This window comes from Ceratotherium simum, chromosome 25 (assembly GCF_057802395.1).
Source record: "Ceratotherium simum simum isolate JZ-2026a chromosome 25, ASM5780239v1, whole genome shotgun sequence".
NCBI classification, from domain to species: Eukaryota; Metazoa; Chordata; class Mammalia; order Perissodactyla; family Rhinocerotidae; genus Ceratotherium; species Ceratotherium simum.
The window spans coordinates 999474-1016132 of record NC_141924.1 but is presented as its reverse complement, the minus strand read 5'-3'; the positions used below and the strand labels follow the sequence as shown (position 1 = coordinate 1016132).

At 45.6% G+C, this 16659-nt stretch overlaps 1 protein-coding gene across 5 annotated transcripts in view; it reads left to right on the top strand.

Annotated features, from left to right (window-relative positions):
- The first annotated feature begins 1674 nt into the window (after nt 1-1674).
- The window catches only part of ZBED4 (zinc finger BED-type containing 4), a 29811-nt gene continuing 14826 nt past the window's right edge, over nt 1675-16659 (top strand). For 2 of the 5 annotated variants that reach the window (XM_087448711.1, XM_087448713.1), the window contains exons 1-2: nt 1675-1789; nt 3773-3851. The gene's annotated coding sequence lies outside the window, so the exon portion shown is untranslated. Of the gene's footprint in view, nt 1790-3772; nt 3852-4836; nt 4995-16659 lie in introns of all 5 variants that reach the window. The other 3 variants (XM_087448715.1, XM_087448714.1, XM_087448712.1) reach the window with 2 other exon arrangements.

The window sequence follows — 16659 nt, the reverse complement described above, 5'->3', positions numbered from 1 at the left end:
GTGCATTGTGAAAGCAGCCATAGGCGGTAGTAAATGAATGGGCGTAGCCGTGTTCCAGTAAAACTCCATTCAGGACACTAGCATTTGAATTTCATATATTTTTCAGACGTTATGAAATATTATTCTTATATCCATCTTTTCCTAGCCTTTGAAAGATGAGAAAACATTCTTAGCTCGGGGGCATACAAAAACAGGTGGCGGCAGGATTGGACAGTGGCCACTGCTGCCCCCTGAGCTATACAACAAATATTGACCACTACTCTGTTAGGCAGCATTCTAAGAGGAAGGATCCATCCAACACAAAAAGAGCAAAACTCCGCTGCCATTGAGATTTGATAATAAATAAGTAAACTATAGAGACTGTCATATAGCAGGTCCCAAGTCCCCATCTGCCTGGCTCAGTCACAGAAGTCAGGATCCTGACGCTGGAACAGAATGAGTGGGCCAAGGGGCGCCAGCACAGAGGAGGGGGTCGTCGAGGCCGTGGGAGGGTGGGGAAGGGAGCGATGGAGGGCTCTGGGTAGAAGGGGGCAAGACCTGACTCATCTTACTGAACTAGGCGATAATTGTTGAATGAACGACTTCCTAATGATGGTATACACTTATAACGTGAACATACTCGTCTCATTTTCATACGAAGTGAGCTGTAGTCCAAGGGTGAGGAAGGAGGGACCTTGGGCCAGATTCAGCCCGCAGAATCTGTATCAGGAAATGGGACACTAAACGTCCAGCTTCCTTACATACACTGAAAGAGCGCCCGAGGCCCCGTGCGGTCGGCCCCTGCTGCCGCTGGGCCACCGCCCCACCCGAGGCCTCCCCGGTGCCGGCCACTGCCGTGCGAGGGTCGCTCTTCTTCCGCGGCCCGCACAGGGTTAAGTTTTAATCCCTGTTCTACGCTGGACGCGCCGCGCACGGAAGCACTTATCTCCTTAGACTTAAGGGCTTAAGCGCACCCTGCCCGTTGCCGCCGCAGCCCTCGCCGCCCTCGGCGCGGAGCAGGACCTCAGCGCCGGCTCAGGTACGCCGGGCTAGGGCCGTCCGCTCACGCGGCCCTGCGCCCGGTCCCCTCCCCGCCCTCGCGGGCCCCGCGGCGAGCTGGGTGTCCGGCCCGGGGCCGGGGACGCGCAATCGGGCCCCACCCGGCGCACCTGCCAGCCGAGCCCAGCGCCGTCGGCGCCGCAGCCCTCGGCGCCCCGGCACGTGGGCGGCCGGCCCGGAAACTCGCGGCGGGCCACTGCCAACAGCCTAGCCACCAGACGCCGCTGCAGCCAGCCCCGCGCAGCCAGCGCACCCAGACCCTCCAGCCGCCCGCCCTGCCGGACCCCGAGGCGGGGCTGGCGCGTGCGCAACGCGCCTGCGTGGTCGGCCCTGCAGGACCAGGGGGCGGGGCCGGCGCGCGGGGACTGCACTTGAGTGGTCGGCCCAGCCCAGCCCGAGGGTGGGAACTGCGCCTGCGTGGTCGGCCCCGGCCCGCCCTGTCAGCAGCGCCCCGGCGCCGCTAGCCGCCCGCGAGGCTGGGCCCCGGAGCGGGGAGGGCACGTGCACTGCGCCTGCGCACGCCGGCCCCCCCCCCCGGCCCCGCCCCGCGCCGCGCGGGGCCCTGGGAGGGGCGCAGCGTCCGGCGGCGTCGCGGGCGGCGGGCTGCGGGCGGCGGCGGCGGCGGCGGCGGCGGCGGGAGGGGCGGCGGGGGCAGACAAAGCCGTGGCTAATGAATGAGAGCGCGTCCGCCCGCGCCGTCCGTCGTCCGCAGCCGGACGGGAGCCGCGCCGCCCCAAGCCCGGCGCCCGCGGTGAGTGCGCGGCGTGCGGCCCGAGCCGGCTCTGCCTCAGCCGCGAGCTCGCGCCCGGGCCCGGCCGTCCTGGCGCGCCGTCGGGGCCGGGCCGGGGTTTGGGGCTGGGTCGGGCCCGGGGTCGGGGGGTCAGGGGCGGGGGCCGGGTCGGGGTGGACGTCGGGGGGCCGGGGTCGGGGCCGGGACCGGAGGGCCGGGCCGGGGTCGGGGAAGGGGTTGGGGGACGAAGGTCAGGCTGGGGTCGGGGGAGGGGGTCGAGGCCGGGGGTTGGGGCCGTGGGGCCGATCCAGGCTCGTCGCGATGTTGTCCGCTCCGGGCCGGGGTCGGGGTCGGGGTCTGGGCTGGAGTCGGGGGCCGGGCGCGGTGTCCATGGCCTAGACCCCGCCCGGCCTCCGGCGGACCCCGCGACCCCGGCTCCCCAATCCGGCTGACAGCTGGCGCGCGGCTGCCGGGCTGGACGGTCGCCCCCGAGGCGCGTTTTCCGGGCGGCAGGATTTTGTGGAGGAAACACCTAAAGTGGTGAAAAGTTGGTGCGGACGCGCCGGCCGTCGTGCGGGCCGGAGAGGCTGGGTGAGCAGCAGTGCCGCTGCTGGTGTGCGGAGCAGACTGTGCACGCGGGGGAACGGCGGTCGTCCGAGACGGGGTCTGGGGGGGTCGCGGGCAGCCCCGAGCCGGAGACAGGTGCTCGGGCTCTTTCTTGGAGTACTTTGCCCTCTGCTACCACGGCGAATTGCCTCACAAATTGTGTATTTAGGACTTTTCTTTAGATATATTTCATTTTCATTGCGTTTCCAGGAAGAGACAACCAAGGGCCTTATTTAAATGTGTCTTAGGAAGCAGATAAGCCGAGTTCATTATTACTACGTGCTTTCGAAGCTCTTTAGTTATTGCATATATTGTTTGGGTATGACCATTCCAATTTAATTAATAAAAATACGAATCAAATTACAGAGCATAATTTCACGTTTTTCCAACTGCAGTTGTTTCTTCTAGACCCAGGTAAACTTGGAGTCATTTGTGTATCTTCTTTTGTCCTTTTTCTGTGACCCACACCACCTCCATTGCTAGCTAAGAGAAGTTGCTAGCCCTGTCGGCTCCTCTTGTGTTTTCTTCGTATTTTGGGTAACTTTCAGTAGACACATGCAGCTCTCTGAAACAGGGCCCTGCCAAGGTGAGCCGTCAGGAGAAGCTTCTGTTGGCATGCTCGTGTTTGTAGAAAAGGGAAGTTATTTGTTTTGAAGTTCACTCTGATCAGATCGAGTGCATAGTTTTAGGAATCCACTTCAGACTTGCATGAGACCACTTTGCTAAAGCAAGGGCATCCTTGTGACTTTTTATATAGAAATATTTTTGGTGTTTTCTGTATATCATGGTGATAAAATTAGGAGACTAGGAAGGATTTAGTTGGGTTTTTTAAAAAAGTGCTATGAATAAGCCAAATTTCAATTATGAATTTTTGTTATTAAACAAAATTAACTTGTCAAAGGAAACTGCTCGCAGGAGCTGGACTCCATGCTCCGAGGGTCTCCCGTGGAGTGTCCATGCCGGGACCTGTGCTTGCTGTAATCCTTAAACACATTATATCTGCTTGTCATGCTTTACATTTTCTCAGAAAAAGATCTAGAATGTGTTAAGAGATATTCTGTGAATCTTCAAAAGTTTCAAAGGACAGTCTCCTATATTGGAAGAAAACTCAGACTTTTAGTCCACTTGACAGGTGATTACTTGACAGCGCCCCCCCTCCCACACACTCACTGTTTGTTCTGGTTTCCTGATGTCTTTGGATGTGAAAACTGTTCTTTAATGTCACCACATACACGAAGAGGTTCCTGAGTAACTCAAGCTGTGCAAAGAATGTTCCTAACACCTTGGAGAAAGGTTTTAAGTAAATTATTAGGGTCGTTGATTGAATTCTGTGTCTGTGCAAAGGAGCTGATAAGCAGTATTCAGGTAGTGAAGGAAACATGTGTGTCTGTGTTTCAGATCCCGGTCCGGCGTAGCATTTGGAGAGTGACTAGACCTGGGGCATGGAGCTGTTGGAGCATGAAGAGTGGTGATTGTGGTCAGTGCAGTCCTTCTCTTCACTTGGTATTTGGGTTTTTCTTTGCTGGCTTCGGCTCCTTCAGTCTCTGCACTCGGGTCTGATTTCCTCCTCCTTCGGTGTGATGATTGATGATTGCCTTGCCAGGGAAGGGAAGCGGGTGACTGTTGGGCATAGCAGCTGGCGTGGAGCAAGGAGCCTCTGATGGTCGGTTCGAGGCCCATCCGACTCTCCCTCACCAGCATTCTGCTTCCTTCTGCACTTCTCTGCACAAAACATGCAGTTTCAGAGTCAACAACTGTCATTCTTCTAATTACTATTTGATTTTTAAGGCTCTGTTTAAATCTCAGGACTTGAGAACATAGGCTATAGGAATCTGTTGTTCATGTTCACGTTTTTGTTTTGCTGAATTCAGCTGCATGAAGAGTCACAGTGTGCCTCTGGCCCTCTCTGTCTTGCAGCCTCGGTCCTGGCCTCTCTTCAGTGTCTGGACTGCAACAGATTTTGGTCCCACACCCTTCCAGGGCCTCGGCACTTTCTACATCCCTGTCTTTCCTGCGCTTCTCCCTCATCCCGCTTTTCATCACCTGGATTTTTCTTCATTCTAGAATATCTCATATCACTTCCTTACTAATTATTTGATATGTGCTTTCGGTAGTTCAAATTCTGGAAGGGATTGCTGGAGATAAAATCTTCTCTTCTCATGCCCCCTATTTCTGAGGCAGAGGGGACCGAGAGAGACAGAGATGCTTGACTCTTCGTGAGATGTTCTCACCTGTCTGCTCTGCACGTGGCACTGTTCTACGTGTTGGGGGCAATGGTAGTTTTTAAAAGAGGGCCTTGCTCTAGATTCCCTGGGAGAACCTATGTAGTGATGGTGGGAATGGACGTAAAACAGAGAAAAAGGCCCTGTAAATGCTCCGAGGAAAGATACGGGCAGGCAAGGGCAGGGATGATGGGCAGTTCCTGTTTGAGAAGTGTACTCTGGAACGACCTCTTCTTTTAGAAGGAGAGGACGTTTGAGTCCAGCCCTGAAAGGTCTAGGGGCGACGTGGTGGAGGCCCCGAATGAGAGGCATCAGTGTGGTGGAGAGGCTGGCCCCTCTGTTTGAGCCTGTGTTCTGGCAGTAGAGCCCCCTCCTCAGCTCCTCGTGTTCCTGATAAGGTACGTGCTCTGTTTGGTTTCCCCTCTGGTTCAGGTGAAGGCCTTTCAACATTTGTGCCCCAGCTCTTTCCCAGCAAAGTCTGCATAGACCATAGAAACAGCTGACACTGGCCTGGGGGTGGGGTGTGGCCGGGTGCCCCCCATTGGCCCGCTGGGTGCTCTCTGTGTGTCCTTGATCTGGGTGGGGGGGACCCGGCCTCTTGGCCTTGTGGCCCTGCACTCGCTCTGTCCTGCTTCACCACCCCCGCAGATATAAACGCTGAGGAGCTGAGTGTTCCTCTGAGGCCACCACCAACTGAGCCTCACCTTGGTCTGCTTGCCTGCTCACCACGGAGGGAGCAGCGTCAGGAGCTGTGTGCTGTTCAGTGAGAACTCCAGTTGTGCTGTTACGGGGGCTGTATTCCACATCCTAGAAGGAAAAGGATGCTTTAAAGACTCTTGTAGCAGCTTCCAGCCGCAGCAGCCATTTCAGACCTGTTACGGGTGGGACTGCACTGTACCCCAGGGGAAAAGGTAGATGGCAAGGGTAAAGGGGACCCACAAAAAGAGTGAGCAGAACAACCCAAATAGCCCTGGTCTGTGACCCAGAACATTTCAGGGACAAACCAGGGACCAGCTGACCTTACTGTTCTCTGTTTGCTTGCTTTGGAATGTGCTTTGTTTCCAAGGTATCCTTATCACGGTGTCTGACCACATCTCATGGAAATAGCTCTGGTTCTAGGTTTTGGAAGTTTAACCCTTAGCAGCTGTCTCTGGTTTTTAGCTTTGGGTTCTCCATCTCAGTTTAGCCAGGACTGGGTTATAGTGTTTCTTTGCATGAACACAATAGCCCTTGCTGGAATTTCTGGCTTTGAGGCAGTTGATGCTGTTGCCACCCCTAAAACGTGTTATGGTTACATACCCTCAGAATATGTTCAGGTTACTCTCAGATGTAGACCAGATCTTAATTTATAGCCTTGGTGGGAAGACTGTCATCTCCAGGTGTGAACCAGGCAGGAGTGTCGGCTGCAGCTCTTTGATCCCTTAGGCGACTTGATAGTTCATTGAGAGCATGTGTACTTTGAGTTCAAAACAAATATGCTTTAGTGTTTTCAAGGTCATATTATGAAGTTTCTAACTGCAAGAGAGTGAAAGCATGGTCATGGCCCCTCTGAGCTCCGCCCCAGGATGGAGCACTTGTTATAGCCGTGACTGCCACCTTCCGCCCATCTGGTGCTTGCCGCACTTTTTCAGAGGAAATGGCAGATATCACAACACTTCACCTAAGTGCCCTTTTCTCTGAAGAAAAGGCAAAAGCATAACCAACAGTACTGTCATCGATAACGTCTGAGGAACGGAACAATAATCCCTGTGTCATCCAGTGGCCAGATCCACAGTCACATCGCCCAGTTGTCCCCCAGTTGGCTTTAGTAGCTGCTTTTCCTGAACCACAGTCTAATCTAGCTCGTTGCATTGGTGGTTATATCTCTTTTATTCTGAAACAATACTCTCCACACTACCCTCCTGGTCCCACCCCAGTTTTTTCCCCTGACATTGACTTTCTAAAGACACCAGGCCAGTTGTCTTGCAGATGTCCCATGTTCTGGATTTGTTTGCTGTTTTCTCCCTGTCTCGTTTAACTTGTTTCTCTGCCCTCTGTATACGCCCTGTGATCTGGCGGGAAGAGGCTTTATGGATTAGGGCGGCACCTTTTCACGAAGATGACGCTGTTTGCTTCCTATTGCGCTGTCCTCAGAGGCTGTCCTGCTGTGACAGAAGCTGACTTTCTAACGCTGTTCTTTCTTTCTTCATTTTATCTATGTTTCCCTCATCCATTATGTCCTAAGAAGACAAGTCAATTGCTGAATTCTCTCCCTTTATTACCACTTTTCAGGGGAAGCAGTTGGTTGTAATATTCATCTCCATTCTGAAAAATGTTTTTATTTTTCCTGTTTCTTCTTTGAATATCAGTGTAGACTAATGGATTTTCATTTATTCTTTATACTATAATCTATTAAAGTGTTCTGTTTTTGTTTTTGATGTTCACTTGGTTATAACTGTGACCAGTAGGGCATCCTTGCAAGGCTGGCTCCTCGTCCTTCTCACTCAGCCTTGTTCTGTGAGCACTTCCTTTCTGGCACCTTCCCCTTTCTTTCCCAGACCTGCCATCAGCCATTCCTCCAAAGTGCTTTGGTTCCTTTTAGTGCAGAAAGGTATTTAGAAACTAGGATCTAGGTATTAGATGTGTTCGTTGTGTTTGTATATTATTGCTGCTATAAGCACCTGTCTGGTGGGCAGAGCTAGGAAATAAATTTTTAAAACATAGTGAGTTCATGCTGATATTTTCAATACAAATTTAAAATTATATGTTTCACTTAATTTCTTTGATTTTTAAGATTTGTATCTTTTTCTGAAAATCTTGATTCTTAGTGTCGTTGGCATAGTTACTTATTTTATGCTAAAATATACATAAAATCAGTTGTTAAAATTACATTATGTTACTACTACTAATGAAACTACTTAGCAAAGTTTAAGGTGTTTTTAAGTTTTTTTGTCCTTAGTATATATTCTGTTTAGGATGAAAGGTTAAAGTACTGTGTTTTAAAGCCCCTTGAGGAATATTCTTTTGTCTGTGGTTATATTGCCCATTTGATATATAGTTAGGTTTATTTCTTTCACATTTGGAATTTTCTTTAATTTTTTTTTTTTTGTCGAGGAAAATTCGTCCTGAGCTAACATCTGTGCCAATCTTCTGTTTTGTATGTGGATCGCCACCGCAAGATGGCTGCTGCCAAGTGGTGTAGGTCCATGCCTGGGGAACCAAGTGTGCTGAACTTAACCACTAGGCCGTGGGGCCAGCCACTAATTTTATTTTTATGTACAAAATAATTACATGGCTCAAAAGTCAAAATTGTATAAAAGGTATGATTAGAAATCTCACTTCCATCTGTATCTCTTCCACTCTTTATAGGCAGCTGTTTTTATTTCTGCTTTATCCTGCAAAAATAAGCACACACATGGAGACATATCTGTAACTCCCCTTCTTTTCCCTTCCGTCTATCATAAAAGGTAGCAAATACTGTTTACACTGTTGTCTGGCTCTTTTATTCGACACGTCTATGAATGTATCAGTCCTTATTGATGGGTTTTGAGTGGTTTTCCAGTCTTTGGCTGTGGAGTGCTGCAGTCACTAACTTGGGGCAGATGTTGTTTTGTATTTGATGAGGGCCGTCTTCAGGGGCTGTTTCTAGAAGTGGGATTGCTGGGTCCATGGGAAAATGTAATTTTGATAGGTGTTTCCAAATTCTCCTCCGTGGGTGTGGTCCCAGTTTGCACGCCATCAGCACTCCTCACAGCCTCACCAACAGAGGGTGCTACCAGGCTTTTGGGTCTTTGCCAGTCTGATCCAGTGAGACCTGATATCTTAAAGTAGTTTTCATTTAATATGCTTCCATTTGAATGTGAAAAATGGGAAAATATACTTTACCGAATTGGATGTATTTGGTAGTCAAAGCATTTGAGATCATTAAGTGGAAGTCGATCATTATATTAGTAAGTCACTGAGTCTGGTCAAGCACTGTAGGATGAGAACTGGAAAACCCAGCCGTGAGAACTCTCACTGTGATACTTACTCTGTGCCATAGTATAGTCACGTGTCACTTAGCGACGTGGATACCTTCCGAGAAGTGTGTCGTTAGGTGGTTTGGTTGCTGTGTCAACATCATACGGTGTACTTACACAAACCTACTACACACTTGGCTGTATGGCACTAATCTTATGGGACCACCATCATATATGTGGTCCGTTGTTGACCAAAACATCTTTATGCAGCACAGGACTGTAATTTGGAAGGCAGTTTCTTTAATTTTTTAAGTAAAAATTAGCAGTAGATTCTCTAGCAAGTCAGAACACATGTGTAAGTTTGAGAATATTCCATACATTTTATGTTTTCTAGCCTATGAAACGGCTCCTCTGATTAGCTGCTTTTACTTTTAGCTGTTTTTGTCTTTGAAATTTAAAAATATAAAATAAATTCAGGAAAATTTTGGTTTTGGATGCCTCCTTTCTCCCTCTCATCCTCCTCTCCCTTCAATTTCTGGTCATAATCGAGGATTGCTGTGCTCACTGTTTGAGTGTAACGGCATTTTTGTTTTTGTTTTTGTTTTTTGTTTTGTTTTTTTGCTGAGAAAGATTGGCCCTGAGCTAACATCTGTGCCAGTCTCCCTCTCTTTCGTATGTGGGACGCCTCCACAGCATGGCTGATGAGTGGAGTAGGTCCGTGCCAGGGATCCGAATCTGTGAACCCCAGCCATCGAGCTTGGAAGTTTAACCTCTCTGCCATGGGGTTGGCCCCGAGCGTAATGGTCTTTTCTTAATTGCCATAGTGCCTGGCGTCAGAGTGGCCCCCTGGCTGTGAAGAGATGGGTGGGGCCCAGCGAGCCGGGGTTCCCGTCTGTCCTGTGAGCTGTAGTGACAGCAGTGGAAGCAGTGACTAGATTTGTTCTGGAAGGATTCTGTGTTTTACTTGTTATTGATTACCCCATTTTATATTCAGACTCATTGGTTTTATTTTTTAACTAATTTTTCTTTGCTGGAGAGTAGAATCTGAACCATGGAATACCTGGATCCAGATACACTGTAAATAGGTAACCTTCACCTTTCAAGGCCAGAGGACCATCTCTAAAGTTTTGGCACAGGTGGCAAAAACAAATTGTTCTTCACACATATGTAAAATAAGAAAAAAAGTCAGAAGAAGAGAACATAATCCTTTTGTGATTTGAAAGCCAAAGCTAACGTGCATTTTTTTTTTAATTCATGCTGAAATAGTAGGAAAAAATTATTTTCTGTAGTAGTAAACTGCTAGAGCAAATGACAGCATTTTTCCTAAAATAGAAACATCTTTGCTATTTATGATTATCAAAAAATATGTGCAAAAATACTCAAGCAGTAGAGAAACTTATAAAGTTGAAAGTGAAACTCTTTCATAATTGCCCTTCCAGACACACGTTTACGTGTATGGGTGCACATTTACACCCAGAGCTGTCCGGGCCTACCTTCTCATCTGTGCTGAAGGCAGCAGTGGTGGGGCCTCCCCCATGCTGGGTTGTCCCTGGTGATGAGACTCCACCTAAAGCCTCAGAACAGATGTATCATGGGAGCACTCAGATGGCAGCCACTGATGGATATGTAGATGATTTCCAGCTTTTTAACTTTTTTATTGTGAAGTGTAACACACATGCAGAGAATTGCACATCTCAGTGAATTGTCACCTGGTGAGACAGGCTGATGTCACCACTACCAGGTCAAGAGATGGGAAATTGCCCCTGTGCTCTCCCATTCCTGCCCCCCTTCTCAAAGTTAACCATTCTCCCGACTTCCGCCACTGTAAGTCATGTAAGGGGGATCACATGATGTGTGTTCTTTTGTGTCTGGCTTGTTTTGCTCACTCATATTTGTTGAGAATCATGATAGTTTTTTCATTTTCTTTGCTATGTGATATTCCATTGCATGAATACCTCACAATAGGTATCTCCAATCAGTAGCCGATTGTTTCTTACCATTATGAATACTGCAGTGAACGTTGTTGTGTTTGTCCTTTGCTGCATGTATACAAGCATTTCTGTTGGGCGTGTACCCGTGAATGGAATCCTGGGCTGATACCGTATGTGGGATTTCGTCTTACTAGGCAACGGCAGACATTTTTCCAGCGTGATTGTACTCCTCTGTTGCAGATCTTCCCCAGCATTTGGCATGGTCAGGTCAGAGTGGGTGCGTGTTTGTGTGTCGTCTGCACCTGTTTTATAGGCTGTATAGTTGTGGCTTTAATTTGTATTTCCCTGATTTTACTGAAATGGAGTGCCTTTCCATGTATTTCTTGGCGTTCAGTGGCCCTCTTCAGTGAAGCACCTGCTCATGACTCGTTTGCCTTTTTTCCTAAATTTTCTTCTCTGAGGCTTACTTTTTTTACTCGTTTAATGGTGTTCCTTGAAGAACAGTTTCTTTTTTTTTTAAGTTTCTTGATTTTAGTATGGCCTGATTTATCCACCTTCCCTTGATGGTTAGTCCTGTTTTGCTCTAAATCAAGGTTATAAGGATATTTTCTTATATTCTTTATTGTTTTCCTCTTAGCGCCACCATCCACCTGGAGTTGATTTGGAGGATGGTGTGAGCTAGGGGTCAGGTGTCATTTTCCCCCTAGAGAGATCTAATTGTCCTGGCACCATTTATTTAAAAGATCTTCCTTCCTTACTGCTCTGTAGCATCTCTGGCATAAAAAAGCAGGTGTGTGCAGGTCTATTCCTGGACTCGCCAGTCTGAGCCTTGGTCTGTGAGCCCCTGGTACCAGTACCATAATGCCCTCCTTATTATTGTTTCTTAAGGTTTGTTTTTTAAACCTTTTTTTTTTTAAGGTATAGCACAGATACAGAAAATGAATGTATAGCTTGATGAGTTATTATAAGGTGGACACTTTTGTAACCATCATTTGGCTTAAGAAATAAAATTTTGCCGGCTCCCCAGAATCCTTCCACATGTCCTGTCCCAGTCACATCTCCCTCCCTCCTGACAAAAGTAACTGCTGACCTGACTTTTATGGCAGTTACTTCTTACTTTTTTTCATAGTTTTATGACTGAATTGTGCACCTCTAAATTGTAGCTAAGTGTTGCCTGGTTTTTCATATGATGTTTCAGTCTCTTATCTACAGGTCACCCCCACCTCCCGTGGAGGTTATCTGTAAGGAAGCCAGGTGGTCAGACTGATGTTCCTTACAGTCTCGGTTTTGCCAATCACAGGCCTCTGGTGTAGTTTAACGTGTTCCTCTATCCTTGGGTCCTGGAAGTCAGTAGTTGGTTCTAGAGGCTTGGTGAGCCTCGGGTTTGACTTCTGGGAAGACTCTTTCACGGGAGTGTTGTGTTGTTCCATCAGGAGCTGCCTGATGTGCAGTGTCTCTCTTTTTTTATTGGCAGCCAATGATGCACATACCTACATTACGTGCATTAATTCATAGAAAGTTATGAAATGGTGATGTTCTGGCTCGGTTACTGCTTCTTTGTTTATGAGCTGGACTTCTGGTAAGAGAAACCTGTCCTTAGCTACTATTTGGTTATCTAGTGCTATAGTTCATGTAGGGAACTGAAGGTAAATGCTTGATTCTTACTCTTTATTTATCAGTTTGCAAAATAATAATTGTGGATTTTATTTTGGTATTATGAACTCATAGATTTAAACATATTTGAGTTTTGATGTATTGTTATTATGATCCTTATTTATGTTCAGGTCGTCTTATTTTTGGATAGCGGGAGCCTTAACAAGTTGGCTCCTAGATCCTTTGACACAATTCTAGTGCTCTCTCAAAGGTTCCTTGCTATCTGGTATGCCAGGTTGTTCTAGGCTCATCTTGTATTCTTCCTGCCCCAGACAGGGAATAAGCCATTCCTTTAAGAAGTACTGATCTGGGGGCCGGCCCCATGGCGTAGCGGTTAAGTGCACGTGCTCTGCTGCTGGCGGCCCAGGTTCGGATCCCAGGCACACACCGCTTGTCAGGCCATGCTGTGGCGGCGTCCCATATAAAGTGGAGGAAGATGGGCACAGATGATAACCCAGGGCCTGTCTTCCTCAGCAAAAAGAGGAGGATTGGCATGGATGTTAGCTCAGGGCCGATCTTCCTCAAAAAAAAAAAAAGAAGTACTGATCTTTTTTTAATAGGAAATGATGTTTCAATACCACAATCTGGATATTAGGTATGTTCATTGCTGTTGGGTTGGTCGTTGTTTCTAGGTCTTTGCAGTGAACAGAGCTAGGGTATACATTCGTTCACTGACCATAGGATGTTTATTTAACTTTTTCAATTGTATGTCTCTGTCTCCTTTCTACACTGAGAATCCTGGTTCTCAAGGACAGAGGAGATGAGAGAATTAGGCTGTCACTACTCGTTTGCCTTCCTCTCGCTACACACATCACAAGCTCAGAATAATGATGGCGATTCTACTACCACCTATATCATAACTGAAAACAGTTAAAATATTTTTTGTATAAGATTTCCCACTGTCATCCCATTCTTCTTTATAGTTATACAGGCTCTGCATTGTATAGCATGGATCATTACCTATATATTGTCTCCCATAAACCCTCATTCAGTCTTAGTTCTACCAGTAAATGGTTATTAAATGTGCACTCCCAGACCTTATGTCAGTGTTTCTCTAGACTTTTTGGTTGAAGTTTGTTCTCTAGTAGAGTTCCATGAGTTCTCAGGAAGGACTCATGGAAAAATATTTCCTGAATTCTTGCATGTTGATAATATTGTTTTTCTGCATCATTTATACTTGAAAGTCAGTTTGACTGGATTTAAAATCCTTGGCTCACATTTTGTTTCCTTGAATATGTTATTCTGTTGTCTTCTAGCATAAAACAATTGCTTTCAAACTCATGACAATTTTATTTTCTTTCCATTATAAGTGGCTTTGTTTTTTGTTTGAATGGCATTTCTTTTTCTTTAAGTCCAGTAATTTTACTAGAATATACCTCAGTGTTAATTGTTAAGGATGGGTCTTCTCAGCTGTATAGTATCCTCTTGCAATATATAGTTGCACAGTTTTTATTTCAGAGGTTTTTAGGTTGTAGCATTCTGTTCTCTCACTTTGTCACCCTCCTTTTGTGCGGGGGATGCTCTGATTAGACATATGTTGGATCTTCTTTACCTATCATTTAAACTGGTCAGTTTCTCTTGAGTCTTTTTTATCCTTTCTTTTCTTTTTCATTAAAAAAATTTCTTTTCCTCTTCTGTCTGTCTCAAGCAGTCATCTGTAGAGTTTGTTCTTATGTGGCTTCTAGCTTAGTCTCGATTCTTCAAATGACGTTTTACTTTTCTTTTTGGTATTTTCCTAGGATCCATAATCTCAGTGTGTTTCTATCTTGATTTATGTTGTTCTTTTGTGTTATTTTCTTAATATCTTTAGCTTCTTTGACGTAAGTTATAGTCTCCATGTAATTTGAGGTTTTTTTTTCTGGTGTGCTTTCATTATCTATAGAGATGTGTTTCTGCTCTGCATTATTTTTTCTCCTATCTTTCTCCTATTTGACCTTCATCCTTTTCTGTTGCTTATTGGATTAGTTTTTTAGTGCTGCTTTAGCAAATTACCACAAACTTAGTGGCTGGGAACAGCATAAATTTGGAGGTCAGAGATCTGCACTGGGTGTCACTGGGCTAAAATCAAGATATTGGCAGGCTGCCTTTATTTCTGGAGGCCCTCGCAGTGAATCTGTTTCCTTGCCTTTTACACTTTATAGAGGCCGCCTACTTCATTTTAGGCACCCCGCTTCCTCCGTCTTCAAAGCCATCAACACCGCATCTCTGACCATTCTTCTGAAGTCCAATTTCCCCCTGTCTCTCTTCTGCCTCTTTCTTCCACTTTTAAGGACCCTTGTGATAGCATTGGATCCACCCAGATAATCCAGGATAGTCTTCCTGTTACTGCATAATTATTGCATAATTGCATCTGCAACCTCAATAATTCCCCTTCACCACGTAACCCAACATATTCACAGGTCTGAGGATTAGGACATGGACTTCTTCGAGGGCCCATTATTACATGTGCCACATTTATTTTTATTATGATACTAGTTTTTTTGAAATTTAACAAGGAGACATGACCCAAGAGAACTTTGTCTAACTTCATGGTGCTTCCTTTTCTGCAGTCTTCATGTACTATTAAAAATATGGTGGCTTCCTTTATGTATCTAGGAATATTGATCTTTAGTTTTCTTTTCTTGCTATGTCTTGGTCTGATTTTGGTATCAAGGTGATACTGGCCTCTTAGAAGAAGCTGGAAAGTATTCCATCCTCCTCTGTTTTCAAAGAGTTTGTGGAGTATTGGTATTATTTCTTCTGTAAATGTTTGATAAAATTCACCGGTGAAGCCATCTGGGCATACGTTTTTCTTTGTGGGAAGATGTTAGGTTATTAATTCAGTTTCTTTAGTTATTATAGGTCTATTCTGATTTTCTGTTTCTTCTTGAGTCACTTTTGATAATTTATTACTTTTTAGGAATTTTCCCATTTCACGTAAGTTGTTGAATTTGTTGGTAGAAAGTTGTTCATTGTATCCTCTTATATTCCATTTAATTTCTGAGGAATCAGTGGTAATGTTCCCATGTTTTCGCAATCTTTGTCGTCTTCTTTTCTTGCTTAATCTAGCCAAGGATTTGTCAGTTTTGTTTTGATCTTTTCAAAGAACCAACTTTTGGTTTCATTGATGTTCTGCATTACTTTTCTGTTTTCTATTTCATTAATATCCACTCTAATTTTTATTTTTTCCTTTTATTCTGCCTTGGATTGGTTTGTTTTTCTAGTTTTTTTTTTTTTTTTTTTTTTTTAAGGTGAATGCTTACATTATTGATTTGGGATCTTTCTTCTTTTCTAATGTAGGTATTTAAAGCTATAAATTTCTCTTGGAGCACCACTTTAGCTGCATCTCAGAAATTCTGGTGTGTTGTGTTTTTATTTTCATTCAGATGAAAATACTTTCTAATTTCCCTTGTAATTTCTTTTTGACCAATGGATTATTTAGAAATATGTTTTTCTTTCCAAACGTTTATTGATTTCTCAAATTCCTTTCTGTTATTGTTTTGTAATCTAACTCCACTGTGATTGAAGGACATACTGGTGCAGTGTCAGTCCCTTTAAATTTATTAATGCTTGTTTTATGGCCTCTCGTCTGGTCTGTCCTGGGGAACATTTCACTGTGCACGTGAATAGTGCTGTGCTGCTGTTGGATGGAGTGTTCTGTAGGTGTCTGTTAGTTCAAATTGGTTGACGGTATTGTTCAAGTCTTCTGTATCCTTGCTGATTTCCTGTCTAGTTGTTCTAGTTGACCTATCTTCAGGTTGGTTGATTCATGCTTCTGCCAGTCATTGAGCCCTCCTAGTGAATTTTAGTTATGCATCTCAACTCCATTTTATACTTGGTTCTCTTTTATAATTGTTCTCTATATATTGATATTATTTGGTGAGACATTGTCATGGTTTCTTTTAGTTCTTTCAACATATTTATAATAGCTTATTTAAAGTCTTTGTCTAGTGAGTCCAGCATCTGGGCTGCCTCAGGGACAGTTTCTTTTGACTGTTTTTTTTTTGCTGTGTATGAGCCATACTTTCCTGCTTTTTTGCATGTCTTGTAATAGGTTTTGTTTTTGTTGAAAACTGGACATCAGATTCCCCTCCCTCTTGAGTTTTTTGTTACTGCTGGGGTTTTGTTTTGCCTGTTTGTCTCTTTGGTGACTTGCCTGGACTAATTCTGAAAAGTATGTGTTGCTTGTAATGTTTGGCCACTTAAGTCTCTGCTTGGTTAGCTTGGCGGTCAGTAAATAATTGGTCAGAGATTTCTTTTTTTCGTTTTTCTTTTTTTGGTGAGGAAGATTGGCCCTGAGCTGACATCTGTTGCCAGTCTTCCTCTTTTTTTTGCTTGAGGAAGATTGTCACTGAGCTAACGTCTTTGCCCATCTTCCTCTATTTTGTTTGTGGGACGCCTCCACAGCATGGCCTGATGAGCAGTGTGTAGGTCCGTGCCCAGGATCCGAACCCGCGAACCCCAGGCCACCAAAGTGGAGCGTGCAAACTTAACCACTACACTGCCAGGCCAACCCCAGAGATTTCTTTACATGCCTGGAACAAATATGTCTGCCATCTTTG